The sequence below is a fragment of the Mustela erminea genome, chromosome 1 (genome assembly GCF_009829155.1).
Source record: "Mustela erminea isolate mMusErm1 chromosome 1, mMusErm1.Pri, whole genome shotgun sequence".
Classification (NCBI taxonomy): Eukaryota; Metazoa; Chordata; class Mammalia; order Carnivora; family Mustelidae; genus Mustela; species Mustela erminea.
The window spans coordinates 210507453-210535153 of NC_045614.1; positions in this window are offsets into that span (position 1 = coordinate 210507453).

A 27701-nucleotide genomic window follows, 5' to 3' on the forward strand; every position below is an offset into this window, starting at 1 on the left:
TCACACTCCCTCCAAAATTTGTAGGGGAGAATCTTTTCTTGCGTCTTCCGGCTTCTTGGGGCCCTAAACGTCCCTCAGCTTGGAGCTGCTTCTCTCCAGTCTCTGACTCTGTCTTCACGTGTCTTCTCGGTCTTCATCTGTTCCTCTTCTGTCTCTTGTAAGGACACGTCACTGGATTTAAGATTTAAGTATTTAAGTATTCAGGATGATCTCATCTGGAGATCCCTTGCAAAGATCCTTGTTCCGTACAAGGTCACATTCACATGGTCTGGGGGTTAGCTCATAGACGTATCCTTTTAGCAGCCATATGCAACTATCTAAAATGAGATAAGCTTAGGTGTCCAGGTGTCCCTTAGAAAGAGCCACTGAGTCCTCCTGAGCTTAGACTTGGAGTAGGGCCTTTTTTCCTGGATAACATGACTGGAAGGACAGAAGAGCTCAAAGCCAACAAGCTAGACAGGCGGGGGAGGGAAAGCCATGACTGCAGGGAAAGGCCTGTGTAGGAAACACATGTAGGGCCAGGTGGAACTACAGCTACCTCAGCAGATTGAGGCCTGGAAAGGGAAGATTACCAAAGACCCAGGCCCCAGTTTCCCAGCCTGTGTCCTGTCCTGGCATGGAGGGACAGCCCTGAACTTTGACTCTGGGCAAGAGGGCACTGCTGGAGAAGGTGAGCTTTCTGTCCCACTCAATGAGGAGACAGTCAAAATAGAAATCAAAGATGAACTTTTTTTTTTTTTAACTATGTTAGAGAGGGTTCTACAGAAGAACAGAACCATTAGTAGGGAGAGAAAGAGAGAGAGAATGATTGATTTTAAGGAATTGGCTCATGTGACTGTGGGCCCAGCATGTCAGAAATCTGTAGGGCAGGCCAACAGGCTGGAGAGTGGGTGAGAGCTGAGGTCACTGTCTTGAGTCCTAATTCCACAAACCAGCAGACCAGAAATGCAGACAGGGTGTCTATGCTACAGTAGTGAGAGAATCCATTCTCTTTGGAAAACCTCAATCTTTGCTCTTAACGCCTTTGACTGATTGGATGGGGCTCAACCACAGTATGGAGAAGAATCTGTTTTACTCAAAGTCTACTGTTTTAAATGCTAATCACATTTAAAAAAAGGGGGTGTTAGAGAGGAGAAGGGAGTTGGGGTAAATTGGAAGGGGAGGTGAACCATGAGAGACTATGGACTCTGAAAAACAATCTGAGGGGTTTGAAGTGGCGGGGGGGTTGGAGGTTGGGGTACCAGGTGGTGGGTATTATAGAGGGCACGGATTGCATGGAGCACTGGATGTGGTGAAAAAATAATGAATACTGTTTTTCTGAAAATAAATAAATTAATTAAAAAAAAAAAAAGAAAACAAGGACTTCAGACTTACAACCACACACACACACACAAAATGCCTTCACACTAACATCTAGCCTGATGTTTGACTGAACTACTGTACACCATAGCCCAACCACGTCAACACATGAAATGAAAAAGCACATTTATGCACTGGAGTGTGGACCTGGAATCTAGACTTTCTCTTCAAATATTTCTGAGCACCTGGCAAGGGCACGATACTGCATCATGTGCTGGAGATAGGAGAATGGATGGGATAGCTGTGGCCCTGCTGTCACAGAGTTTATAGTCCACCCATCAATCTAGACCAAAGCAAGGTGGCAGTTACAATATCCAGAGGTGTGGATAGGCACGGGTACTCACTTGAAGTCCTGGAAGTCAGGACCAAAGCAAGGTGGCAGTTACAATATCCAGAGGTGTGGATAGGCAGTTGAGAGAACACCCACGGGGTACTCACTTGAAGTCCTGGAAGTCAGAAAATTTTGTCCAGACTTGGAAGAAAATAGGTGTGAACCAAAGAACGTGAGGAAGGTAGAAGGACAAACATCTCAGGCAGAGAGAAAGCTTAGAGTGAAAGAAAACCATGAGAAGTTGGAGAAACTGAAATATAGTCATTATGGCTGGAAAACAGAACGTGAGGTTCATGATAATGGAGAGGAGGCCAGAGGGGTGAGCTTGGGGGGTGGACTGTCCTCTCTCTCTCCTCATTCTTAATTGCTGTGATTAGAATTAGGCCTCTTCCTTTCTCAAATGGTTCATGTCTAGTTCAGAGTAAAGTGGCTATTTGTGTTTTTTTTTTAAGCTTGTTTTATGAATTAACTTATTACCAAAAAGGAAGAGAGGTAGATAATCATGTCAACGAGAAATGTTCTATATCCTTCAATCCTTGCAGGGTTGCTCACATCCTTGGAAGAACCCCTTCCCTAGCCCCCCTCCCTTTCTGGATGCTGGAATCTTCCCAGCTTTACCTTGCTTCCGCAGCCCTGGCCTTCCATTGAGAAGATGAAAATTGGAGTGAATTGTAATTGAATGTTATTCAACCTTTCCATATTAAAGTGAACATGAGATCAAATTGTCGGTTTTTCCAAACTTTATGTCATTTTGTATTAGATTACTTTCCTCATGCCAGGACATAGAGCTCATATGAACCCAGAGTGGAAGGAATCTTCAAATTTGCCAAGTCTATAACGTGAAGAAAAAAAAAAAAAATCTAAGTGAGGTGCATTTGAACATGAATGAAACCCCAGCTCTGCCTTGGCAGCAGGATGAAATGAACTCAGCCTGCACTTGGCATTTGGGTTGCTAATGTCCCGAACTACACCTCCCAAGCGGTCCGAATTCTACCAAACCAAAAACACGTTTCACCAGATGCTTCCCCCACTCATTTCCAATATGTGCACTTTGTATGGAATGAAATCCATATGTTTCTTATCCATTTACACTTAAATCATCAAGATGTTACTCAATGATGCCTCTGTGATTTACAGATCTCTTCAGTCTTTTTTTTAATTTGAAAAAGGAAAATTATATTTTGCAAAGTGTAGACTTGAAACCACAAATTTGTACAATGAAGAAAAATGTGTCTGCTGTTTTCTTTCTTTTCTCTTCCAAGCTTCAAAGGAGGCATTGCCAACTTGCAAACACATGACTTCCAGAAGCATCTATGCCAACTGCTTGTGCCTGAGTCTCTGTGTCTCTCTCATTACTACCGTGATCTCTTGTCATGGGAAAGTGTGTGTGTGCGGGGGGTGGGGGACAGAATGAAGAGAGAATAATTTAGAGAGAAATTGGTAAGAGAAAAAAGAAAGGAAGATACAAAGGGAGGGTAGAAGTAAAACATTTTAAAACTTGGAGCGTGTGGGAAATGGATAGAGTTAGAGGTGAAGGAAGAGAAAACAGGCTTAAGGAAGAGCTTAAGGCAGCCAACTACATAATCCTCCACTTGTTAAAAAGATATTTGTATAGTGCTTTCTATGTACCAGACTCTGGTGAAATAAAGATGGATGCAAATTCTTCAGTGCCTTCCCCATCAAGAGGGCCCATTTCTTCTCTGCTTGAATCAGAAGAGGCATGGAGCTACTTTGCCCAATGCAGTTCAGTGGAAATGATGCTATGCCAGCTCTGGACTTAGCCTTTAAGAGTACTAGTACCTACTGCCATGGTCTCTAGAACCTAGCTGCCATGCTGAGGCCGGCTGTGGACCAAGTGAACAGCCCCAGATGACTGCCAGGATCAGCTGCCAGCCTTGTGAGCAGCCATCTTGGATGTCCAGCCCATTCAAGCCTTCAAACATGAAGATTACATTAACATTTCATCACCCCCTTTCTCTGAGAACCAAAAAGTTGCTTTTCTGAAAAAGTCTTGTCAACATTAGTGGCCATAATATTTGCTTATACCATGGTGCTTTTAAGAGGAGTCTAAAAATTTCATGCCATCGTTGGCATGTATAAATGATATACATTCTTCTGGGATGTGACTCTTTTCCTTTTATTGACCCCATGTTCCAGTAGCAATCATTTGTACCAAGATGACCCTATTCAAAAGAACTTTGCCAGTATCTTTGTGTTTGGTCTTTGTATTTAATATCTAGCTACTAATTGTTATCTATCTATCTATCTATCCATCTATATCACCTATCCATGCATCACAAATCTCAAATCTCATATATATCTCACATATATCTCATACACACATACAGTATTAACACCTCCTATTTTAATTTCATAGTTCCCTGAATGGATTAATGGATTCAATTATTTTGGCTTTTGATCTATTTTTCTGGAAACTAGATTTGCTTTGTTCTCTAGATTCATTTTCTTGGACTTTGATGTGAAGCTGGAAGGAATGCATGGGTGACTTCTGAAATATTGACAGCCCCCACCTGCATTGCTTCTTACACTTTGCTTTCTTCCCATTAGTTTTTTTTTTTTTTTTTAAAGATTTTATTTATTTATTTGACAGAGAGAGATCACAAGTAGGCAGAGACGCAGGCAGAGAGAGAGGAGGAAGCAGGCTCCCTGCTGAGCAGAGAGCCCGATGTGGGACTCGATCCCAGGACCCTGAGATCATGACCTGAGCCGAAGGCAGCGGCTTAACCCACTGAGCCACCCAGGCGCCCCTTCCCATTAGTTTTTGAGGGATAATGATAGCTGCCATTTTTTAGTATCGGTATGTGCCAGCAACTATGCAAATAAGATAACATACGTTATCTCATTTAATTGTCATCACGATCCTTAGAGGTTCATACTATTTCTCTCACTTTACTGTTCAAATCAGAGACTGAAAGAAACTCAGATAATTGCTCAGGGACACAGAGATAGTGATAGAACCAGACTTGAATCCATATTTATCTTATTCAAAATCCATGAGATCATAATATCTTTCTTTCATATATTATTTTTAAAATCTTTTTTTTTTAATTTTATTTATTTTATTTGACAGAGAGAGAGAGATCACAAGTAGGCAGAGAGGCAGGCAGAGACAGAGGGGGAAGCAGGCTCCCTGCTGAGCAGAGAGCCCGATGCAGGGCTCGATCCCAGGACCCTGAGTTCATGACCTGAGCCGAAGGCAACAGCTTAATCCACTGAGCCACCCAGGCGCCCCGTCTTTCATATATTATAATAACAATTCACACAAAGGGGTTGATTTGGTCATCCATGTAGTGGTTTCAAAGGTTCTTCAGACACCTTCTGTGCTTAATAGTTTAGTTAAAAATACTAGGTAAAAGGCTAGTGGAAATAAATAGGACGTTCTTTTGGCACCTGGGTGGCTCAGTCAGTTAAGCATCTGCCTTCATCTCAGGTTCTAATCTCAGGGTCCTGAAATTGAGCTCCACATCAGGTTCCCTGCTCAGTGGGGAGCCCGCTTCTCCCTCTCCTTCTGCCAGCTGCTTCCCCAGCTTGTGCTCTTTCTCTGTCAAATAAATAAATAAAATCTTTAAAAAAAATAGGACATTATTCATATGTATCAAGAGTTTTCTGGGCCAGGATTTGAGTCTTGTTTGGTTTTATCAGTGAAATGGGATTGCAGTTATTTCTTACCTTCCTTGGTGTATCAATCAGCACAGGTAGTAACAAATAATCCCACAATCTCAGTGGCTTAAAGCAAAGCTAATTTCTTCCATGCTTTTCAGTCTCTGAGGCTTGGGTGGGAACTCTGTTTCATGTTGTCATTATTTTCATTCTGGGAGATAGCACTACCTGGAACATTAAATGGTCACAGTGGCAGAAAACAAAGAGATCTCCAGAGGGTTTCAGTGGGGCAAGGAAATGCTCCAGTCTTAAAGAGGCATATTTTACTTATACTCACAAGGCTTTCTTCAGAGCTAGTCATTTCCTACCACTGGGGAGCCAGGAAAGGCAATCTTGCGGAAGGGGAATGTAGCTAGGAGGGGGAGAAATTAGAATATTTGGAAACAAGCATTAGTGACTACCACATTTATGGTAATTTAAGAATTCATAGTTCAATATGTGGAAAGACCTTAAAAACAGAACACATTTTATGCCTGACACGTGTCAGTGTTTTATCAGTGTCATGGGATTCAATTGAGAAATCTGGTAATTTCCAGACTTTTCTTCAAATCCTTTCTCCAGACTATCCTAAAGGGAAAAACAATTAATGGGAAGGTGACTGTGAGTCCTATATTCTTTTTTTTTTTTTTTAATCTTTAGGATAGGGTTCCTGCTAAGGACTAGTTTGAGATAGACCAATCCTGCTGTCGAGAGCAAAGAAAAGCTGGATAGAGCATGGCCATGCACATGTACTTGACTGCACACACATACACATATACACTCAAAGAGTTACAAAATGGACTCGATTCTGGGTTCTAAGATCTCTGAGAGAAAGCTCACTCATTGAGGGGAACCTGACATTCTATGCTGATTTCCCCTAAGATGCCTTCCTAGTCATATCCTGGGCAAAGAGGCTGAGAAAATGAGGCAAGCATAACTCAAGGGCAAAAAGGAAGAGAGTCTGAGCAGAGCTTTTGCTACTCTCATGGGTCTGGGGGATAAAAATGGATATTCAGTCCCACTAAGGCAATCAGAATATGAGGGGCCAGAATTTTGGAGAAAATCATAAGCTCAGAGAAGTGAGGAATAAACCCTGAGCTGCTTTTCTCCCATTGGTTTTTGTTGATTTTGAAATTGTTCAGGTTGAGAAATAGATAATCCAAATAGCAATCAGTTGCTAAGAGAAAACAAATGCCACACAGAACTAATAGGTATCTCATGATACTGGAGTAGAAAGAAATTGTAATATAGGGGTTTCCAAAGGAATGAAGCCTAGTTAGCAACCCAGTTGAGACCCCCTAAAGTACAATATTTAAGGAGTAAAAGCAGGCCAGAAATTAAAGAAAGCCTTGTAAAGACGAAAATCCAATTTCAAACCAGCTCAATCCCTCGTTGGATTAAGGGATCTGCTTCCATGTTACCCATATCCAGGGAGCCAAAGAGAATTCTTTTGAAGTTAGATAAGATCATCCAGAAATTTTATATATTTTTTTCATAAACAATGTTTCAGGTTCAGTAAAAATTACCAGGCATATCAAAAATAGGACCGAGAGAGAGAGAAACAAACAGAATCCCCACATAATATTGAGACTTCCAGATGTATATTTAGAGAAAGCTGTGATGAATATGCTAAACAAAACAGATGACAAGACAAAGAATGTTACCACAGAATTGGAATCTATAACTTCAACGGAAATAGAACTGAATAGAAAATCAGAACATTAAAAAAATATATACTATCTGAAATTAATTATGCAATAGATATGATTATGAGCAGATTACCCAGCTGAAGGGTAGATTAGTTTTCTGGAATATTTGTCAGTAGAAAATAACCAAATGAAAGCAGAGAGAAATGATTATAATTTAGTGTGTGTGTGTGTGTGTGTGTGTGTGTGTGTGTATGAAATTGAATAGGAAATAAATAAATGAAAATAAATACAAATAATAATTTTGATGGATTAGAAGACTTGATACTATTAAAAATGACAATTTCTTTAAATTGAACTTTCAAGTCAATATTACCAAATAAAAATTACAAATAGTTTGTATTTATGCATGTGGAAATTGACAAGCTGTTATTAAGATGTATGTAAAAATGCAAAATGCCAAGAAGAGCCAAGTTTATGTTCAAGAAGAATAAAATTGGGAATACTTATAGATCAGATTTCAAAATTTATGGTAAAGCTATAATTTTTGAAATAATATGGTATCAGTGCCAAGGTATATAATTTACATTAGTACAACTTCTTTTGGAAAGATAGATGAATGGCAAAAATAGAAAGAGAGAAAGAAGAGAAGAAAAAAGATAAAATGGAAGCAAAACATCCAGCGGAAGGATGGTCTCTTAAATATCTGTAAGGATATCCCCTTTGGAAAAAGTAAATTTCAACCCCTACCTCACTCTATACACAAAATTAACTGTAGTTGAGTTGTAGTTCTAAATGTGAGAGATGAAAGTAAACAGCTTTTGGAGGATAGCATAAGCTAATATCTTCGTGATCTAGGCAAGGATTTCTTAACTAGGACATAGACATATTAACCATTAAGAAAACCATTGACAAGTTGGGATGGCATTAAAGTTAAGAACTTCTGTTCCTCCTATGACACTGAAAGTGCATGCCACACAGTGGGAGAACATATCTGTAATACATTCATTTGAAGAGGGACCTTTGAGAAATCGTTCTTTTTTTTTTTTTTTAAAAATTTAGATAACCAAATAGAAAAATAGGAAGAATTGAACAAATGATTCAAAACAGAAGCTCTCAGGGCTCCTGGGTAGTGCAGTCAGTTGGGCATCCAGTTCTCAGTTTCAGCTCAGGTCATGATTTCAGGATCATGAGATTGAGCCCCATGTAGGGCTCTGCGCTCAGCACAGTCTGTTTAAGACTCTCTCTGTCCCTCCCCACCCCTCACACACATGCTTTCTCTCTCAAATAAATTTTTAAAAAAGAGAGAGAAGCTCTCAACTTGGTGCATATGCCAAGATGCTGAGTTTCAGTAGAGTAGGACAAACGTGAATTAAAGTCACAGGGAATAGCATCACTCACCCACTGAAACGTAGCAAACAAACAAAACTGACAATACCAAGTGTTTTCGAGGATGAGGGATCATCAGAATTCTCACTTTCCCATACAGTTCGTGGGGGTGTAAATGAGTCCTATGACTTTGGAAAAACATTTGGGGGTTATTAGTAGAGTTAAAGGTACATGTACCCTTTGGCTAGAAATTGCACTCCTTCTTTGAACATAACCGGATTGGGTAGTAGAAGAATATTCATAGCAGCATATGCTCAAATGCCAATCCACAGGAGAATGAATAAATTGTGTATTCATACAATAGGATTCTATGTAGCAATGAAAATAAATACATGAATTACTGCTATGTAAACACACACACACACACACACACACACACACACACACAAACAAATGAGTCTCACAAACCAAATATTGAAAGATGCAGATACCACAAAAAGCACAAATTCCATGATTCCTTTTATTTCAAGTTCAAAATAAGGCAAACTGAACTCATACTGACAATAGGCAGGAAGCTGCTACATTAGGGGAGTAGAAGGAATTGGCTAAGGGTGATGCAGGGGGAGTTTTGGGGTGCTGAAAAATGTTCCATTTCCTGTCTTGTATGACAGTTACATGGCTTTGTTCATTTTGTGAAAATGTGTGAAGCTTTACTATTATAATCTGAATATGGGTTATACCTCGATAAAAATGTTCAGATAAAAACCCTAAAAACTCTATAGGACAAATACATCCAGTTACTGAGAAGCATCATTCTTGTCAGAAAATCTACAATGCTGGATATTGAATATGGATTCAATTTTAATATTATTGTCCTTTTGCAAAGTAGAGAAGTACTGGATGTTTATTTAAATGCCTTCTGTGAAACAACCAGTAACATGTCAGAAGTGATAAAGTAAGCTGTAAAATTAAAAAGAAAAGAAAAGAAAAGAAAAGAATAGAAAAAACCCTTCTTTCCTTTTACATTTTTGTTTTGACTTGGCTCTTTCTGGGTGTAAATATGGAAACTTAAAAAGATGAATTTGAGGGTTTTAAAGGAAAATGTTCATTTCAACAATGGAATCAACTTACTGATTGTACATTTCTGATACATTTCTGTGCTTTTTTATATAATGATTATCATAATAATTCTTTATAATTGTATAACATATTAATGCTCATATTAGACACGGTCTCAGCTTTAATTCTGCCCCACTTTATTTTAAAACACTGAGGCAATTCAATGTTGAATCATCTGCACCATAATTCTGTAAAGTGGGCTGGAAACAATGACTCTACTTCCTTTTAGAGATGAGAAAACCACGATGGAGGAGAAGTTAACCTACTTGTCCAGGATCACACACACACATTTTGCAAGGTACAGACAGAGAAGGCCCAGATGCAAATGTTGTAACATTGAGAGATACTGGTGTTTTTCCATTAAGTTCATCTTTTCTTCCTCTCTGCCATGATTTGGGTTAAGAAGGTTTAGGATCATCATTTTCAGGTTGGACTTGGCAGAGATGGACCAGTGGCAAAAAGGGAAGTTGTATCATGGAACACAGTTGAACTGAGGTAGCTGAAAAGCTCGATTAAGGCAAACTTGGGCCCCAACTTCCATGACCAAACCGTAAGTCAAGACACAGAAAAAAGACAGTCACTGTACATAGTTTTCATTGATTAACCAAAACCAGAATATGAAAAACATATAGAATAAACTACTGAGAATGCAGTCCCAAATGATTCATTTGTTTCTTAAAAGGTTCTACTGTTTGATGAAACCAAAACTTACAATCTTCTAGTTATTCTAGTTCTGCTTTTCTGAGAAATAAATGGCAGAGCTTCCCTGTGGAAATTTTGTGTTTCCTGGGGAACAAGAGCAGGACAAGGATCATGTGAAGAAAACTTCAACTCTGCATTGAAATCCAGGAGAGCCAGAGAAGACCTCTAGACCTTCAGCTGTGTAGCCCTGTGGCTAATCTCAAAGGGCCTTGACTCACTGTCCTTTCAGAGATGTGAACTCCTAATTCCCCATCCCTCCATCTCTGTCTACCCTTAAATGGAATAGGAAATGATAGTACTGTAAATCACAAACCTTCTCTTCATTCACTGATTTGGTGATCACAGATAAACTTATTGAGATAGGTTGGGTTCATATTTTAGGTACTTTGGGTTAATTCCCCATGAGTGCAAAAAAATAATTTGACCTGTTGGACCTATCTTATCCTCCCTTCCAAGACAGTGACTCCTTCCTATCTTCAACCTCTGGTTTTCACTGTCACCCATTTGCTCTGGAAACCAGACTGACTTTTCTGCTCTCTCTGATACTTTCCATTTCCTGACCAATTTCCATCTCAGGGACTGGAATCCTTCCCTGAAGCCTAACAGGGTCTTTATTTCCTCCATATTCTTGTAAGTTCCTGTCCCCTCTCTACCTCTTTAATGAACCTTGAGATTGAGGTTTGCATACACAACCATTGTTAGGTTCCTTCTCTGAGACCTTACATTGGAATTCCTTTTGCCAGAGCCACTGCCTATATCAGTTATGATGGCAAGGAATAAGAAGAAATTAATGGTGGCTCATTCAATATAGTCATTTTATTATCTTGCACCATGTTTGAAGGTAGATGGTTTCATCCTTGGTGTAGCAGATGGTTTATGTCCTTAAGGACACAGACTCTTTCTATTCTTTCTTTTCTGGGATTTTGACCAGTTACATTTTTGTCTTCAGACTTGTCATCTCATGGTCATAAGATGGCTGACATAGCTCCAGATAACATAGCTGCAGATGACACAGTCTCATTCTAGCTTCGCAAGCAGGAAGGAAGGGACTGACACAAAGGCATCCTCCTTGAGAAGCTAGGTTTTGTTTGTTTGTTTGTTTGTTTTTGTTTTGTTTTTATTCAGAATGTGAAGGTCTTCCAGTATACTTCCCTTTGTGTCTCATGGCGGGAAATTAAGACATGTTCCTATCTATAACTGATCACTGATGAAGGGAATTGGGATTACCATGGCTGGTTCAGGCCAATCAAGAGTCATCCTAAATCCAGGATGAGATGCACTTCCTGGGGATGAAGACACCTCTACTGAACATTTTGAAACAAAACTGGGAGGGCACAAATATTGGATAAACAGGGAACCGTGAAGAACGAGTCTGAGGTGGGGCTTTGTACCACCCAGGCACTCTAGAACCTAGAGAGTGGGTTGAGCTCTTAGTTTTGTCATTTGACGTTATTATGGGCTGTGATCAGGACAGAATAGACATGGAATGCATGCATGCGTCATATAAGAAAGAATGCACATGTAGAGGAATAAATGAATGGAATCGGGGTGTACATGCTTTTCTCCGTTATTCATAACAGACTTACCAGAACTTTCCTCTTTATCCTGGTATTTGCCTTTAGGAAGAGGTAACTTTGAGTTCTGCTGTTGTCATGCATTTTACCATTCTGTCTCCCCTATTTATGATTTAACTCTTCAGCTTCCAGGAAGCATGTCTCTATTATGTTCCTTTTTCTTTCTTTTTTTTTTTTTAAGATTTTATTTGTTTATTTGACAGACAAAGATCATAAGTTGGCAGAGAGAGAGAGAGAGAGAGAGAGTGTGAGAGAGAGGAAGCAGGCTCCCTGCTGAGCAGAGAGCCTGATGCGGGGCTTGATCCCAGGACTCTGGGATCATGACTAGAGCCGAAGGCAGAGGCTTTAACCCGCTGAGTCACCCAGGCACAACTATGTTCCTTTTTCTTAAACAGGTTTTCCCTCAACAAATTCTTTCTCTTTCTTCACTGTTTTTCACACTCAGTAGTATTCCTGTCTTCCTGCCAGGGTACTGTTTCTTATTCTTTAAAATCAAGTTCACTATGGTATATTTTAATTATACTAAATGTCACCGTTTTTAGGTGCACACCTTAATGAGTTTTGCTAAACAACTATGAAATCACCCCCCACAAACTATTTATAGAATGCTTCTATCAGACTCAAAGGTCTCTTGTTGCCCTCTCTTTCTCCTTCCTAGTTAGTCTTCTTTTGATGCCTTCAGCCCTTAGAAACCACTAGTCTGATCTCTGTTCCCATTGTTTTGCCTTTGCCCTGACATTATGTGAATAAAATAATAGAGTAAGTAGTCTTTTGACTCTAGCTTCTTTCAGGGGGCTTAATGCTTGTGAGATCTCTGCATGTCCTTGCATCTATCAGTAGCTGTTTGCTTTCGTTGCTGAAACAGTTGTCCATTTTATGGATGTACCACCATTTGCTCATCCATCCACCAACTCCTAGACATTTACAGTTTCCAGTTTGGGGCTGTTACATTATGAATATTCACAAACAAGTCTGTGTTGACATATGTTTTAATTTCTCTTGGATACATAACCAGGCGTGGAATGACTAGATCATATGGGAGACCTACATTTGCCTGTTTAAGAAAATGGCATGCTGTTTGCAAACTGGATATTCCATTTGACATTCCTTCTAATAAATATAGGATTTGAGTTTCTCCACATCCTTGCCAACACTTGTATTTGCCTGTCATTTTTACTATAACTATCTCCTGGGTTTAACATGGTTTTTTACTGTGGTATTATTTTGCATTTTTCTAATGACGTTTAGCATCCTTTTTATGTACTTGTTAGCTGTTTATACATCCTCTTTGACAAAATGTCTGTAAAACTCCTGTCCATTTTTTGTTGAAGATTATGTTTATAGAGTGAGCAGGGGAGAGGCAGAGGGAGAGAGAATCTAAAGGAGGCTCCAAACTGAGTGAGGAGCCTGATGCAGGGATTGATCGCAGGATCTTGAGATCATGACATAAGCAGCCAAGAGTCAGAGGCTTACCTGACTGAGCCACTCATGCACCCCAACTCCTGTCCATTTTTAGATTGAGTTGTTTGTCTTCTTATTACAATTGTATGGATTTCTTATATATTTTGCATACAGTTTTTTTAAAGATTTTATTATTTTTATTTTTAAAAATTTTAAAATATTTTATTTATTTATTTGACAGAGAGAGCTCACAAGTAGGCAGAGAGGCAGGCAGGTGGTGGGGGAGCAGGCTTCTTGCTTAGCAGAGAGCCCGATGTGGGGCTCAATCCCAGGACCCTGGGGTCATGACCTGAGCCAAAAGCAGAGGCTTTAACCCACTGAGCCACCCAGGTGCCCCTGCATACAATTTTTTTTTTTTTTTTTATCAGAGTATGGGACTTGCAAATATATTCTTTCAATTTGCTGTGGCATGTCTTTCTGCTTTTATCTTAGAAACTTTTTAAGCACTAAAGTTTTAGTTTTGGTTGGAGGGGAGTGTTGTGGCTGGGGAATGCAGGGTATTTCTCCCTCTTTCCACTTTTTTGGCAATTCTAGCAGGGCCCACATGTCCTGCTGTGGTTCCAGCCTCTATCTCTAAGAATTCCACTGTTTCTCTTTTCCCTTCAACCTTGGGGTAGGAGTGACTTCTTTTTGTCATCACTGGGTAGTCTGGTCATCAACCTGAATGTTTACCACTTCCAACCTTTTTGCAATTAACTCCCCATTTCAAAGTACCTGAATATGGGCTCTGTTTTTCTCCCTGTATCCTCACTGAAACAACATTGCTGTTCCACACATCATCTTAAAAAACTCTTATATTGCCTTTTTATTGCCTTTTTCATATTGTCTAAATTCCTCTTTTAGATGCCAAAGGCTTGTAATAATTTGGCTTTTGATATACCAACATATCACTGTTTTGCACCTTTTCCTGCCACAAATAGCCCTACCTTTAGTGCAATGCCTGTCCCACTGTTCTTTGACTATATACTCACTCTTCTTTTCTAGACTGTGAGCTGGGGCCATATGTTACTCATGGTTTTTATCCCCAGACAGGACAGAAAACCACTGCTCACTAGAGGGAAGAGTGGGTGATGACAGTGTGAGAAATGTCAAGGTATCTCCAAGTAGAGAAAGGCCATTTTTAGACTAGGCTTTAAGTCCGTCAGCAGCTCTTCCAAGACAAGGAGGTTAGAAAGGTCCTCCCTCACCAGCGCACGGAGGATCCTTATGTTAGCAGGAACATCACCCAGAGCTGCGGTGCTCAGAGCAGTTTGGTGTGCAGTGTGAAGGGAATGTGAAACGTCTTTGCTATTCGTGCTTTATCTCTCCACCTCCCTCATTTCCCCCACTTATTCCTATACTGCTCACAGACACAGACACAGACACACACCCACCCCTTGCTGTCTCTCTTTTCTGCCTAGAAAATGGTATTTACTCCTAAAAATTCAGGTCTTTGTTTTTGGTTTTGTTTTTTGTTTTTCCTTCTGAGAAGCTTTCTGTAGATGGAGAAAGCAGAATTAATGTTCCCTTCTTCTGGGCTCCTCTAAGAATGTGTGTACATTCCTCATAAGCACTTAACGACATGTTGACTGTAATTAGCTGTTTGTGTGTCTGTCTCCCTCACCAGACAGAGGGTCAGTTTTGTTAAGGGTGGGGCCACATCACATGCCTTTTCTTTTGCAGAGCTGACCCTCAGATACAGAGGACTCTCAGCACCCACTTGTTGAGTCAATGAATGCAATCCCTTTCAGTATGATATACTTTTCAGAGAGAGGTTATGATGAAAAAAAAAAAAAGGAAGAAATGCTGAGAACCTGACCTTGGTTCTTTGGTGATTATTATCTAATTTCTGTAGAAGTGCGAGGTGAACTAGGTCATAGTAGCCCATTTCAGCTCATCTTTTGGACCAGGAAAATAATTCGCCAGCCATTTCCAGAACCTCTGTTGTTTCCATTAGTCATCTGAACTTCTCTACCCTGAAATAATGTAAGCGAACACTGCCTTCCAAAATTTCTCAAAATTTTATTTTGAGAATTTTTTTTATAGAGCTTTGTATAGTCATCTAAAATGCTTTAATATAGAAATTTGATATTCTAGAAAACCATTCCAATGAGGCACTGTAAAGATAATTCTGAATAATGTTAGCAGACCTGTCTTTCTTACTTAACTTGTACTTACATAACTTACTTAACTTGTAGTTCCACTTAACTGCTTTCTTGGTTCCCTGTCACCCATTGCAATGGCCACCATCCATTTTTTAGGTTGAGCTAACCCTCCAGATTATAGGATTATAGGATACAACTGACACTCATCTACTCAGAGGCTATGGGACAGGAGTCATGGTTTGCCAGACAAGCAGTGCCCAGCATTTCTCTCAGTGAGGACTCTTGTGGCAGTTGTGGCACAGGAGGAAGATGAATTCGCATCAGGCTTCTGCCCTGACTTCAAAGCCTCATACCCCCTAAGTGCACCAATATATCTTGTAACAATTCCAGAGATATAGCTTCCAGGGTCCCCATAATGGCCATGTCTCATTATAAAAGTTATCACTCAGGGAGGCCCCCAAACAGGGTACCCTAATTGGGTTCATTGACAATTTCTCCCAGTCCAGATGTGAACTACCCATCATGGTTATTTTTACTATAATGAATGTTCCTTGGAACAGAGTTGACATTTTAATCTTATCAGGTACCCAGAGAAGAGAGCTAATCAAAGGTTAAATTTTTATGTAGTAGGTGAGAAGATTTGGTTGATTAGCCCTTTGCCCTCACCCACATATCGTAAAGGCCAGATTCCCTGGTGCAACGTTCAAGAGCATACCCAGCCCCTGGGGTGGGGGCCTTTCAGGTTTATTCACCGTCCCCTTCATTTTAAGTATTTGTCACATCTGACGTCTCACCATTTTCTGGAAACACATTGTACTTTCAAATTGTCTAACCTTGTCACCCCAAAGGTTTCCCCACTTAGAAATGCTGTGAAGTGTGTAAACCTGGTGATTCACAGACCTGTACCCCTGGGGATAAAAATATATTATATGTTTATAAAACATAAAAATAAAAAATAAACAATAATTAAAAAAAAAGAAATGCTTCTCCTGATTCCATTTTTACCCTCTCTCTTTTCTAATTCATGTTTCCTTGTGAAGGTCAAGCCCAATGCAACCTCTTCTCTTAAATGTCTCCCTGATGTTACTTCCCAGGCAGACAAAGTCATTTTCATCTCTGTTACGTAGCATTTTATTCATGCCACGATTTAGAATGGAGAAAGACGGAAAGGAAGTGAGAGATGCTGTCACCCTGAATTTCAGTGAATTGCACTTGCATCTTTAGCAGGACTGGCATCACCCAGAGCACAGAGTCTCCAACTTTGAGTCTCTGGAGTTGACAGGGTGCAACTATTATATATATATATATATATATATATATATATATATATACCCCCAAATTTTTAGAGAAGTCAATGATATGGCATTGATTTCAATTATAGATCAACCAGAAAACTTCTGAGCACTGGTGAAAAAGTCCAAGTTCACCATGTTTTATAAAGTTTTATGATGATTGAAAGCACTTCTTGAGTACATTGGGGTGACATTTCTTCAGTTAATCTGGGTCAAAATGGAGAAGACACTCTGTTGTCCCCCTTCAACTGATGGGGAAACTTAGAGTTAAGAAGGTTGAGTGACATGCCTGTGTTCACACAGCTATCAAGAGGAGGGGCTTTGGACTCTGAAAAACAATCTGAGGGGTTTGAAGTGGTGGGGGGTGGGAGGTTGAGGTACCAGGTGGTGGGTATTATAGAGGGCACGGATTGCATGGAGCACTGGGTGTGGTGAAAAAATAATGAATACTGTTATGCTGAAAATAAATAAGTTTAATTTAAAAAAAATAAATTGGGACAAACGAGAAAAAAAAAAAAAAGAGGAGAGGCTGGTTTAAACTCAGGAAGCTGGTTACAGAGCTTTGACTCACACCTCTGTTGTACTCTTTCTCTTACACTTTGGGGGATGCCAGAGGGCAAGCCAAGGACCAAGAGGATCTTTATTCTAATTTTCTCTAAAAGATGGCAAATTTAAGCTGCTCACTCTACGCTTCTCTGCCCTAGAATCCATGTAGAAAAATTTCAAGGTCATCTGTAAATATCACTATGGATGGTCCACTGGAATATCTGATAAGTTGAGTAAAATACGTAATTTATTATACTCTATAGTGGTTATTTTTTATAACATTTGTAAAATACACTGAAACATTTTGGCTTTTGGCCTCTAACATCATTGTGTCAACTCTGGTTGTTGTGATGGGAGTTCAATATTCTTAAGCAGCATATTTATAGGGATTTCATACCCAAAGAAGCAAAAAAGAACTGAGCCTCAGAGGACCCGGGATACATTTTTCCTAGCATTAATATCTATGTCATTGGGTGTGTCGCTATATAAATTATTATGTTAATAGAAACATCCTGTATGTATTTATCTGTGCTCCATTTGCCATGGTCTAAAACCAGTAGCATCCATCACTTCGAAAGGTTGTCCAACAGTCTCCAGTCAAGGATAGAAACGTGATAGTTTTGATATTTTAAATCAGAAATTTTATCTGCATTTATATCCACAAGGTACATTAAATAAAAACATCCTGATGATCTCTTAAAATATTTTGTCCAGTTCAGTAAGTAGCATGAGTCCTATCCTTGAGACCTTAACAAGGTACCCAAGTAGGAGGGTAGACCCTGTCCTATTATTGAGACTCTTCCAGAAGATTCTTTCTTTCTTTCTCTCTCTTTCTTTCTCTTTCTTTCTTTTTCTTTCTTTCTTTTTCTTTCTTTTTCTTTCTTTCTTTCTCTCTCTCTATCTTTCTTTCTTTCCTTCTTTCCTTCTTTTTTTCTTTCTCTCTCTCTCTCTCTCTCTCTCTCTCTTTCTTTTTTTCCTGGATCAGATGTGGTTTAATTTTACTTGAAGGTATTTCTGAATTAGTTTTCTCAGGAAGCAGGAATCTGAATAGTCTACTGCTTTATTGTTCATTTATTCATGTATGTATAGAGCCCCTTCTGCCAGGCTTTCTTTTGTGCACTAAACTATGACAGAACCTCCTTCATTGCTTCAATCTTGAGCCATAATGATATTTTCTCACTGGCCTAAAACTTATCTCTAGACCTAAGGAAATCTGTTTTCATATACCTTTGGATAGTAACATACCTAGGTTTGGGGGGAGGAAGGAAGATTGTCAGTCAAATAAAAAGTAGGACTCTGAAATATTCTCCTCTCTCACCACCTACAAACCTGACAAAACTTGGGTCTGGTCTAAAAGTACCAACTCCAGAGTGATAAAGACTTCATGCCTCAGGTGTGACTACCTATTGCCAGAGAACTTTCAGGCTCAAGAAGAAAGGAAACAGGTGCTGGTTATTCTAGAAGGTAGGCAACAAACAGAAACTCTTCTGCATTTCTTACATGATTCTGAATTTTTTGGATAAGGACCGGGCCCTTGGGGAGTTGTTCAGGCCCCCTTCATTTGTCTGTCCATAGCCTCTGTCTGTCTATCTACCTATCTATTTACCTGTCATCCATCTACCCATCTGCTTCTCATCTACCCATCTATCATCTACCTCATTTCAGGTAACTCCCAACATGGATGTAGCTGAGGCAAATTCTCTGGTGTATTTTAACTCTGGAGTCCTCAGGGTGACTTTGGGTCTTTGAGAACTGTGGTTTATGCTGGCACCAGCAGTCACCACTTGGCCATGGAGAGAGGAAGGGAGACGGGAGGTTCTATGTGCTTCATCTTTATGACACTCCATCTCATCACTCACATCTAGTCACAGAGCTCACGGAGGTCCTATTTCAAATTTGTTTTTTACAGATAATTTGCATTTTTGGCTTTGTTGCAGGTTCAGTTATAATACATGAAGCTTCGGGGAGAAATCAGAGTGCCACTGGGGTATATTTTTTCATCAGACACATTGTTCTGGTTACAAATAAACCTCTCCTATATAGAGGAATGTAAAAATTGTATTCAAGAGCATGATATAAAGAAAAAAATGTAGCCAATACATTTGGATTAAATTAAAGAAAAAAAAACTGTGCTCATTACATTTTTTTTTCTATTTTTCTTGTGGTATTATTATAAGTTAAATTGTCCAGTGTCACAAATGAAACTTATTTGTCCAGCCTCCTTTGCCAGAGCTGTTAAAAAGCTTAATTATGGGGATTTGGTCATTAATCCCCGCAGGACTCATCCGAGGAAAACATTTATTCAGGCCCTTCCTCCCCTATAGGCCTCAAAGTATAAGACCAATGATGACACAGACTAGCTCCTCCTTTTCCCAAAATGCAACCTGTTCCAAAAGAGCACCGTACACATACATGGCATACAAAGCATAATAAATACTTAAACACAGATCCCCAAGGGGTCGACAGGAAGAGTTTACAGGAAACATGTTTATTGACTAACGTGTGCTTGAGTGTGAACTCGGTGGACTTTTACACGGACACTCAGAGTGGCCTGGGAACCAAACACTCGCCTAACCCTCGAGTTTTGCTAACCAGGTTGGAGATGCTTGTGATGTCTCAGTTTGAGTGTAACGAGGTCAACTCCTATCATGGCCATTTCATTTTAGCATTGACTCATAGATGCTTCCAGGTAAGTTTGATGCTCAAACCATCCAGTTCCTCAGTTCCTCTGTTTTGTTTTAGACCCATCAGGAGTGGCTTGGCTTTACTTCCTTCCTTCTCCACCACTGGCTCCTTGGTCTACAAGACATGTTTGTTTTCACTGGTAATCCCCTGTGTCTTCTTAGCAACTGGAGCCAGTGAAATGCCAACTGGGAGCCAGCCATCATTGGCTTCCTTTGTGAAAACATTAGGGAGAGTTGCCAGGATCCTTCAACCAGTCATAGGAAATGCACACGGCTCTTCCAGATCTCCACCTCTTCCCTCCATGCCACTACCTCATGGCACAGGTAACACATTGCCTGGATTTGGAATATTTCCAGCCCCTCAAATTCTCATTTCAAGTGCCCATAGGACTGCATCATGCCTGGACCCATCTTAATTACTGCTCCCTGTTTCTGCTTTGTGCAACAGATCCCACCAGTTGGTCTCATTGCATGTTCTCCCACATCTTCAAGAACTTTTCTCAACCATCTCTTCTCTCTGTTGTATCCTCATGTCACTCTCTCTCTTAGGTCCTGCCCCTTAGCATGGAAGTAGGATTAAGGATTAAGTTATTGCCCTGTATGAGAGTAAATAAACATAGCCTTGATTTTTTAAGAAAATATATCTATTCAATGCTTTTTTCTTGACATGCTGAACTCTGTTGATCCTCACTCCCCAACACACAATCCCACAGCTACACCCTTGACATTGATACAACATGGAGTTCTTCCACCTATGAAAACTTACATCTGGGTTCCCTCTCTCTGCCACAATACTGTATTAATCCTTGCTCTCCTACTTCTGTATGCTTACTATATGTGTCCTTTTATCTCTCGGAAGATTTGTTTCCTCCTAAGTCTGTGCTATTCTCACTTCTAACACTAAGTAGCCTCCATCTCATGACCTGTCTTTCACTCCCAAGCAAGCTTATCTTTCCTCCTGCTTGCCTAGCACACTGTATACTTTGGCCAATACAACCAACCACCTTGTCTTCACCTTCACTTCACTCAGATGCCATGTAGACTTGTGATCCCTCAAGTCTACCCTCAAGTCTACCCAACTGTCCTTCTGCAAACCTTGCTATTCCATTCCCCCAGGCAGAGTTTTTCTATAGGCCTCAAATCCTCGTTGGAATTCTCTCCCTACTCTTTCGGAAAATTCCTTCTCTTAATTCCCAAAGAAATGGAGACCACATGAAGTAATCCCTCATATTCTTCCCCAAGCACTGATGATAAGTGGATCTGTTTTCAGAGCCTTGAAATTTTCACGGAGAAGCCAACATCCACTTCTCACAGTTAATGTCCTCATATGGCTTTCAACTCCTATCCCCTATCTGCTTCCTCCAGGGTCTTTTCTTATCAATTACCTCCTTATTATCTTTCATTTCCAGTGGCTTTTTTTTTCTACTCTTCCTTTCCTCTAACCATCTAGCTGTGTTTAAGTATTCCTCCGTGCATAAACAAATTAAAAATTATAAAGAAGAAAAAAAACACAAAATTTATCCTTGACTCTCTATCTTCTTATGTGTCCACCTTCTCTTTAGCTCCTGTCACAGGCAAAATTTGTAAACAATCGTATCCTCCACCTTGTCTTGTAGACCATCTAATGACCTTGTTTCTGCCCCCAACTCCACCAAAATTATCCTAAGGTCACTAAGACCTTCCTATCAGCATACATGACCGTTTCATATCACTCAGCCTCTGTGGGGATTTTGCTGTTGGAAATTCTCTCCTCCATAGATTATTATGACCATTGTCTGTAGGTTCTGCCTTCCTCCCTGAGCATTTCTTTTCAACCTCCTCAGCAGAGTCCTCTTCCTCTATTTTCCTCTAAATCATTCAGGTTTCCCAACCCAGAGCCTCTATCAGCACTCTTCAAAACCTACTTCTGTAGGATACCACCTTCAGCTCAGATCATGATTCCAGGGTCCTGGGATTGAGCTCTGCATCAGGGTCCCTAAGCTGGGAGCCCACTTCTCCCTCTCCTACTCCCCCTGCTTGTGCTCTCTCTCCCTCTCTGTCAAATAAATAAATAAATTCTTAAAAAAACCCCAAAAACTACCTTTGCATTCTTTCCCTTGGTGAAATGATTCTTAACTAAAGCCGCCCACAAATTAAACTTTCTCCTAAAACACATATAACACTAAGGAAACCAACTATTCTGATGGATAGTTTACTTATCTGTATACTTTCTTTATCTGGCCTGTGAGTTTCTAGTGAGCAGAGTCATGGCTCCATGCCTAGTAGTAGCTCATGGAGAAGACAGTCCATAAATGCTTGTTTGATTTAACTGAGTTGTGTTATTATCATTTCTCTCTGTTGTCTGTTTATAGTATATGCCAGCTGCCCTTACAGAAGGTCTATCTTGTCTTAATTCTTTTTCTGGACTCCCATTTTAGACCTTAGCACACTTTCACACCTCTTCAAAGCATAAGGCTTCCCAACATGACTTCTTACTCTCATCTATATTCATCTTCATTCAATTGTTTTGTGTGTACAAATGCTTTTACATCTGACTTCACCCGATCGTTTCCTGTTGGCCACCTCTTTAGATACTTCCCCATTTTCTTCCCAGTCAGAAGTATGCTCTTCACAAAGACTCTCATCCTTTTGAGGCAACTTGATATTTTATTCTCAAGTCTTAGAGTCCCACTGGTCTTTGCTCTAAACTTTTAGAACTCTGCCTTCTCTCAACCAGACCATCCATCTGACAATTCCCAACACACCCATTGCTGGTTGTCACAAACTCTGGAGTAACCTGCTCACTTTTTTTTTTCCCCCCAGGGCCCTACCACTTCCTTGTTGGTTAGACTAGATCTAGAGAAGCATTTTGCATCACTTCCTTTTTTGGCTAAGTCAATTCCTAGCAGATGTCCCCAAGGCTTCTCCCCACAGAAATCCCTCCCCCTGCCATCTTGCTTTCCTCTTGCTGCATCTGTGCCTGCTGTTTGATCCATGCCTGGAAAACATCATCACTTCCTCCATCTGGATGGGTGGTCCCAGCATATTCCCTCTCTGCTTTTCCTTTAATCTTCAACCAAACTCTGTCCTCCAAAATCCCCTCATCACTGCCACATACTTTCCTTCAGGTGCATATGGCTCTCACTAGCCCAGCTTGAATCTGGTTCTCTGGAACAAGACATTTCCAAGACCCCACTGTCCTAGGCCAGTCAGGCACCTGCTTCTTTAAATTGTGGTGATGGTAAGCAGTGGTGCTCACATTCCCATGTTAAAATGCAATGTTTTATTGTTTTGTTTGTTAACTGTATTTTATGCCTCCCCATTTGGTATCTGGACATACCACTAATTCTAGGATTCTTGGAAGTGATTCCTGACTGTGAATTACCTCGCATCACCTAGGTGTATTACTTTCTCTGTTTTCCACACAAAAATTTCCCAGCATTTATTTGATTTTACAGTTGTTTCAGAACAAAGCCTTGATTATTTTTCTTCTTGAGTTTTTTTTTTATTTTAACTTTTTATTTTTTAGTCTATTTTTTTTTCAAAACAAAGTTTATTATTATTGTCATTATTATGTGAATGTTTTTGGTTAATCTTCATGTTATAATTTCTAGCCAAGGATACATATCTCAGTATAATACTCTAGGACATAAAAAATCAAATTTGGTTCTGAAAATAATGTCATAGCAGTGGTTACATTTGCTAGTAGCAATAGTAGTAACTGCAAGAGAAGTTACCATTCATTCAACAAACATTAAGCACCTACTATATGCCCAACAAGATGTTATATGTTGGGGAGAAAACCATGATATGTCCTCCAACTTTCCAGGCCCCAGGGAACCCGCGTTCTAGTGACTGACATAAATAATAGTCGTGTATTCACATGAACAAAAATAAAAATCAACCCTGTGATACAAGCAAGGCAGAGACCACTGGTCACTCACCACCACCTACAACTGCTTGGTGGTAGAAACTGTGAGTCAGCTGGACTCAAGACTGCCCAGCCAGAGACACAGAGACCACATTCTCCTCCCTGTAAAGAGGGATTCTCCTAGTTAATAAGCACGGACATGGTACTGCCTGAACCAGCTGCTGTCCTGAGTCCCTCACACATACCAGCTCCTTTGATCTTCTCAAGAATGCTTGGAGGTATGTATTATTATTATTCTCTTTCTGCAGGTGAGGAACCCAAGGAGGAGAGGGGTTGAATATTTGGTTCAAGAACATACATCCTTTAAGAGTTGGGATACAAATTCAGACAGTGTGGTTTCAGAGTCAATGCTCTTAACCATTGCACTAGGCTTTCTGCAGATGTATCTTCCCAGATCATCCACGTGTATGTACATATGATCCACATGTGTGAACAGAAACCTGGAAGTCTGTGTGTGTGTGTGTGTGTGTGTGTGTGTGTGTGTGTGTTTGTGTGTGTGTGTACAGAACTCTGTTATTTCACTTAGAAATAATTGATCTTTTGATTTAATACAGCAAATCCAATCCTCCCTTACCCTATGGGGTCAACTCACTGCATAACCACACTTACTGACTATAGACACCATTTGATCAAAAGTACTGATGACTCTGAGGAAAATAATCTTGGTCATGGGAAGAAGGGACTATCCAGATTATACATGATCCTAGGGTTTAAAGGCTATTTGATAACTTACCTCCTATCTTCATCTTCTCCTGCAAATAGGCAGAGACCCTTTGAGACCCTAAGTAGAAATACAACTGTGATAGCTCTAGAAAGGTGTTTTTCTTATGACTAAGTCACAGTCACACATCTGCTGAGAATAAGCATGGGAGAAAAATACTTTTTTGGTCCCACCTGATCTTCATGTGGTGGTCAGCTGTGCCAAACTGGACTTCAGTGGAGACTTCAGTGGAGTAAGTGCTGCAAGATAAGTGGGAGCACATGGCATGTGCAAGATAAGACCCCAGAAGCCTTACATAAATGTGAACAACAATGCTCTTCTAAGTGGTCTTCTGAGAAAAGTACTGTTATCATCAGCATTGTTCACACTTACTAACAACTTTCCTTGGATGGGGTTGTCAACATGTTTGTTCTTTTAACCTGAATTATCTGCCAGGGAAGAAACTCTTCCCAAGATCAACCAGCAGTTGTTAGTATGGGTTGTGGCTCCCAGAGCAGTTTCCAGCTGTTGTCAGCACAGCAGGAAGGAGCTGGTGCCAAGATAGCCACAGCCTGGAGCCAGGCCAGCCCTGCCCAGTAGGTCAGGCCTTATACACCATCAACCAAGGCTTTTGGAAAAACCTATTGAGGACTATTCAGAGATGCATTAGATCTAATGGGATGCTACCAGGGAGAAATTAAGATATAGGACATGTGGTTTGTTGCTTCTTCATTCTCTGCCTACCCCTTTAAAGTATTTGAATATTTGGATATTCAGTTCCTATTGAATATATGAATAAAATATTTGAATGGTCTTTCCACTACCCAGAAAGGGCCTAAAATTTCCATGCCATATTTTAATACTAGTCTGTTGGCTTCTTAACTTGATCCATATTGAATATTCCACCATTATCTTAAGTTCTGCAAAGCTATGCAGTCAGTGTTAAAAAAAAAAATTAAGTGTTAAAGTGAATGGAAGGTGCTATATGTCATCACTTAAGTTGTCACCCACTGACATATGCTGGAGGGTCATCTGACAATGATTCCCATGGGTGTCCTGGAGACATCCATACAGCTCTTTTGAGGGACCAAATATGAACTTTAAGAATGGAGAAAGATAAAAGCTTTCTGTGGACAAGTGTCCATGACTTTTGTTTTCAGTGTTTGGACAGAATTTTCTTACTTCTACTTGTTCATTCAATCATTTATAGGCTTTATTTATTCATTTGAAGGGGGCGGGCAGAGTGAGAGGGAGAGAAAGAACCTTAAACAGGCTCCATGCTCTGGGCTGACCCTAACTCAGGACTCGATCTCATGACCCTGAGATCATTTCCTGAGCTGAAATCACAGTGGAATGCTCAAACAATTGAGCCACCCAGGAGCCCCTTATTCACAGGCTTTTAGAATCAGAAGATCCAGGGCTAAATCCAACCTCTTATGTTCTTGATGTGTGCTGTTGGGCAAGTCTGTGGTGTTGCTAAGCCTCAATATCCTATGAAATGTGAAACTAATTCATTCAGTCAAGAGATGGATTTGAGTCCCTCTTGCGCTGTGGGCATAGCAGAGAGTAAAGAAGAAAGATATGGTTCCTTCCCTTACAGAGTATTTGAATATAGAAATAACAAATTAGAATATAGAGCAGAAGAAATGTGGGATGCTCTTACTTTTTAGTCAGTGTATTTGTCTTCCAGACTGCCATAACAAAGTACCACAAACTGGTGTTTAAAAATCACAGGCATAATGTTCTCTCATAGTTCGGAAGGCTAGAAGTCTGAAAACAAGGTTTGTTAAGGCCATGCCTCCTCAGAAGTCTCTAGGTAAGGATCCTTCCTTATCTCTTCTTAGCTTCTGAGGGTTATGACAATCCCTAGCATTCCTTGGCTTATAGATACATCTCTCCAGTTTCTGCCTCTGGCATTACTTGGCTTTCTTCTATGTGTGTTTCTTCTGTGTCTGTATGTCCAAATCCCCCTCGCCTTTCTCTTATAAAGATACCAGTCATTGGACTAAAGGACATACTCTGATCTAGTATGACCTTATCTCAACTTGAGTATATGCAGACTATATCTCCAAATAAGGTCACACTCATAGGTACTGGGAGCTTGGGTTTGAACATAACTTTCTGGGAGACACAATTCAATCCACTACAATCAGGGCCAAAAAATTTCCTCAGAAGTCCCCAAAAGACATCTCTTCATATCTTTGGAGCTATAGACTCATTCCCTTGGCCTGGGCACACACGTCTTCTATGGCTTTCAGGAGTTTTCTGGTTGATATATAACAAAGGTTAGAGTTAAAATAGCAAGGGAGAAGAGGAGTGGGACATACTTGCTAAATGAACCTCAGAGTCTGCCACATAGGGAGAAAAATTGGGAAGCTGCCATATAGAGATGACATAAGGGACTGAACTAAAAAAGAAAGGCATAATATATAAGCAATATTTACAGAGGTAGACTCAATATATCTTGGAAACCACAATTATGAACACCAGAGAACCCATGCCCAAGGGTGAGAGTCACCCAGAATGTGGGAAATGAGACTCTGAACTTGACATGCAGTGAGTGAGTACAGGGCATTTGGAGAACGTGAGCAAAAACCAAGCTACAAAGAGACATAGGCACAGATAGAGGGATAGCTCTATTTATTTTTCCTTTGTAACCCCCCATCACTGGCCCCATACACTGCCTCATCTACTCATCAAACCCAAAGTGGAAAGCATATTCCCAGCCTCAGCAAAACCCTGGCAAGAACAGCTCTCTGGGAAAATACCCAGCACATGCCATGGAGACTGGAAGGCTTCCGGATGACACAGTTGTTCTTGTTTGGAGGTTGAACATCAAGAGTGCTTAATAAATTACATTGGGAACTGTTCCACTTTCATCTTGTCTATATTTGGACATAGTGTTTTAACTATTCCTATGGTTCCATCTCCATCTACCTGCGTTGTTGGGGTGGAGACATGCACACTGGATTTTTCTGTTAGTCACTGCCTTGGTAGGCCTCCAGCTGGAAGTAGTCAAGGACAGTGTTGGAAGCTGAGGTCATCCCTTTGATTCTGGTAACCTGGCTGGAGATTCTGCACCCTTGGAATCCAGTTTGTTCATTTCCAGAAAGTCAAGTTCAAAGTCTGTTGAAGTTCTAACCCCTAATACCTAATCTATTTTGTTCTCAAATACCCATTGTGACAGCTTTCAGGAAGTTCAAGGAAGAACTTCCCAAGTCTCCTCATTTAAATTATACTGTAGCTTTTATAGGAGCATTAAGAAATAATTTATTTCCATTTTCTTCATGCTTTTTGACTTCCG